Source organism: Apostichopus japonicus, chromosome 2, assembly GCF_037975245.1.
Source record: "Apostichopus japonicus isolate 1M-3 chromosome 2, ASM3797524v1, whole genome shotgun sequence".
Classification (NCBI taxonomy): Eukaryota; Metazoa; Echinodermata; class Holothuroidea; order Aspidochirotida; family Stichopodidae; genus Apostichopus; species Apostichopus japonicus.
In genome coordinates, this window is record NC_092562.1 from 18063415 (window position 1) to 18067870 (window position 4456).

Genomic DNA, 4456 nt, shown 5'->3' on the forward strand with positions numbered 1-4456 from the left:
ATTGATGTGTTTTATAGTCTAATTAAGAGAGTTATGGGTTTAGTAAAACGGTATTATCAGTGAGTTTAATGTCTACGACATATTTGCATATGTTTGGGGGGATAATGTTGTTGTTGTTAATGAAATAGTTAAAGAGATTTTACGTCACATGTTGTATTGTTTTATTGCTTATTATATGTACCAGAGTGTCACCACCGTGACTATTTTGGAAATTAATCTATTATATAAGTTCGCATTCACATTTACTAAATATTTGTACCCAGAGATTTATTATTTTCTTGTTACTGTAATATGGCCTGGTCTCTAGTTACTACGGTTAACCATGCAGTTAAAAACGGAATATAACCACGACATTTCCGTAAAGGAACATCTCTCAGTATTCTCTGCTGTGCTAAAGAGCCCCCGGAATGCAATAGTAGCATTGAGGTTTTTGTTTAATAATCCACGTCATCCTAAATGAAATATATAATCGTAATTGTATAATCGGTTTATGTGGATCGTCCACATTATATTATACGTATGATGTTGTATTGTTAATTGATTACAACTAAAACCGTAATTAAAATATTAAAAATTAATCAACTACATTAATTCACAATAACGGTCTTCTGAATAAGGGCTACACACCCTCATATCTTGATATGTTTCAGGTAGGAATCACCCCGTCAAATATGGGTCTGTTTGATATCCAGTATGTACCGAACTCGTAGATCTGTTTAAATCATATGTATTGAAGGTATTTAATATATTCATATAGAAGTATTAACGTCTTTTTTTCTTTAGCACACGTAATCTCAATTGGAATATATAATCGTAAGTGTACGAGCGGATTATGTGGACCGTCCACATAATCTTATACACATTTCATTGTATTGTTTATTGATTAAAAACCAAAATTTGGGTTTAAAATTTATCAACTACATTAATTCAAAACAACTGTGTTCAAAGGAAGGACCCAGCACCAAATATCTACAGATTCAGTAAGGAATCAACCCGTCAAATATGGGTCTGTTTTATATCCTGTATTTACCGAACTCGTAGATCTAATTAAATCATGTGTACTGAATGTATTGAATATATTCATATAGTAGTATTAACGTCTTTTTTTTTTCTCTAACACACATAATCTCAATTGGAATATATAATCGTAAGTGTACGAGCGGACTATGTGGACCGTCCAAATAATCTTATACACATTTCATTGTATTGTTTATTGATTATAAACCAAAATTAGGGCTTAAAATTTATCAACTACATTAATTCAAAACAACTGTGTTCAAAGGAAGGACCCCGCACCAAATATCGATAGATTCACTAACGAATCAACCCGTCAAATATGGGTCTGTTTTATATCCTGTATTTACCGAACTCGTAGATCTGTTTGAATCATGTGTATTGAATGTATTGAATATATTCATATAGTAGTATTAACGTCTTTTTTTTTTCTCTAACACACGTAATCTCAATTGGAATATATAATCATAAGTGTACGAGCCGATTATGTGGACCGTCCACATAATCTTATACACATTTCATTGTATTGTTTATTGATTATAAACCAAAATTAGCGTTGAAAATTGATCAAGTCTATTAATTCAAAATAACTGTGTTCTAAGGAAAGACCCCGCACCAAATATCGGCAGATTCAGGAAGGAATCAACCCGTCAAATATGGGTCTGTTTTATATCCTTTAATTACTGAACTCGTAGATCTGTTTAAATCATGTATCATTGAGCATATCAAGATTAATATTAAAAACAGATAACGTTATCAAATATGTATTTTTTGGCATGTCATATGGTTTTCCTTAAGGTTAATTTATTCTCAACAAATCGTTATTTGGGATCATTGGAAAAAAAAAAAAAACATTTGTAAGCTGGCATCAACAATCCTCGTTACATTGGTTGGGATTATTATAGGAAACCCCAAAAGAATAACCCCAATCCATTACCCTTAATATTAGTATGATAATACTGTTGACCGTTGATAAAAATTGTCTTAAAAGCAGCTGGTTAAGAAAGATCACAACCTAAATATTTTCTTTTGGTCTATAGAATGTATCTGGATAGTAGTATTAACGTTTTTTTTTTTAGTAACACACGTAATCTCAATTGGAATATATAATCGTAAGTATATGAGCGGATTATGTGGACCGTCCACATAATCTGAGACACATGATATTGTATAACATATTGATTCTTAAGCAAAGCTCCTCTTGAATATATTCAGAAATGATCAGCTAATCTAATACCCACTGACAGCCTTCTGAACAAGGGCCAAACCCTCAAATCTCGAAATATTTCAGTTAATCATCACTACGTCAAACAAGGGTCTGTTTATATCCTTTATTTTCCGAAGTTATAGATCTGTCTATATCATGTGTCATTGAGCATAGAAATATTGATATTAAAAATAGATAGCCATATCATATTAAATTTGTGCATGGAAGTCGGTTTACCTACATTGTAATGAAACTTGATCTCAACTTTAATTGGAAACATTGGAAATGAACCACTCCTGTAAACTGACCTCAATGACCACCGGTGCAAAGTTATGGATGGTATTGCTGCCCCCCCCCCTCCGCACCCTTACCCCCCGACTTAAAAAGCCTTTGAAAATAAAACTTACTATTACCCTTATCCTGTAAGATAATACTCATAACCATTCAAATATTAATTGTTTAAAACGAAGCTGTTAAGAAAATAGTGTGTATTAGGATAGTAGTGTAACGTGAATGGTTTTTATACTCATCCGTAGTAAGCGGTGCACTTAGCTACATAGCCAGCCATGTCATGAATATTTATAGTCAAGTGGGATGTAATTTAGGATGGTTAAATGCTTATTGATGTGTTTTATAGTCTAATTAAGAGAGTTATGGGTTTAGTAAAACGGTATTATCAGTGAGTTTAATGTCTACGACATATTTGCATATGTTTGGGGGGATAATGTTGTTGTTGTTAATGAAATAGTTAAAGAGATTTTACGTCACATGTTGTATTGTTTTATTGCTTATTATATGTACCAGAGTGTCACCTCCGTGACTATTTTGGAAATTAATCTATTATATAAGTTCGCAATCACATTTACTAAATATCGCTTCTCGGCCTTTTGGCTAAGATCATGTGTAGTATCTGTTCCCTTCGGGAATGGTGATACACACCTGACGATGATCACACAGTCACAGTCCCGATGCAAGGGGACTGGGGCTGAGAGCGGATCAGTCGTTTGGTAGTTTGGTTTTCGTGCCCAGGTTCTTTCCTGGGTGACTTTTTCTTAAAAAGTATTTACTAAATATTTGTACCCAGAGATTTATTATTTTCTTGTTACTGTAATATGGCCTGGTCTCTAGTTACTACGGTTAACCATGCAGTTAAAAACGGAATATAACCACGACATTTCCGTAAAGGAACATCTCTCAGTATTCTCTGCTGTGCTAAAGAGCCCCCGGAATGCAATAGTAGCATTGAGGTTTTTGTTTAATAATCCACGTCATCCTAAATGAAATATATAATCGTAATTGTATAATCGGTTTATGTGGATCGTCCACATTATATTATACGTATGATGTTGTATTGTTAATTGATTACAACTAAAACCGTAATTAAAATATTAAAAATTAATCAACTACATTAATTCACAATAACGGTCTTCTGAATAAGGGCTACACACCCTCATATCTTGATATGTTTCAGGTAGGAATCACCCCGTCAAATATGGGTCTGTTTGATATCCAGTATGTACCGAACTCGTAGATCTGTTTAAATCATGTGTATTGAAGGTATTGAATACATTCATATAGAAGTATTAACGTCTTTTTTTTCTTTAGCACACGTAATCTCAATTGGAATATATAATCGTAAGTGTACGAGCGGATTATGTGGACCGTCCACATAATCTTATACACATTTCATTGTATTGTTTATTGATTATAAACCAAAATTAGGGTTTAAAATTTATCAACTACATTAATTCAAAACAACTGTGTTCAAAGGAAGGACCCAGCACCAAATATCTACAGATTCAGTAAGGAATCAACCCGTCAAATATGGGTCTGTTTTATATCCTGTATTTACCGAACTCGTAGATCTAATTAAATCATGTGTACTGAATGTATTGAATATATTCATATAGTAGTATTAATGTCTTTTTTTTTTCTCTAACACACGTAATCTCAATTGGAATATATAATCATAAGTGTACGAGCGGATTATGTGGACCGTCCACATAATCTTATACACATTTCATTGTATTGTTTATGTGATTATAAACCAAACTTAGGGCTTAAAATTTATCAACTACATTAATTCAAAATAACTGTGTTCAAAGGAAGGACCCCGCACCAAATATCGATAGATTCAGGAAGGAATCAACCCGTCAAATATGGGTCTGTTTTATATCCTGTATTTACCGAACTCGTAGATCTGTTTGAATCATGTGTATTGAATGTATTGAATAT

The 4456-nt window shown here is 32.9% G+C and overlaps 1 pseudogene; it reads left to right on the forward strand.

The window, feature by feature from the left end:
• The first annotated feature begins 3092 nt into the window (after positions 1 to 3092).
• Positions 3093 to 3306, forward strand: LOC139957769 (U2 spliceosomal RNA; annotated as a pseudogene).
• The last annotated feature ends 1150 nt before the right edge of the window (positions 3307 to 4456 follow it).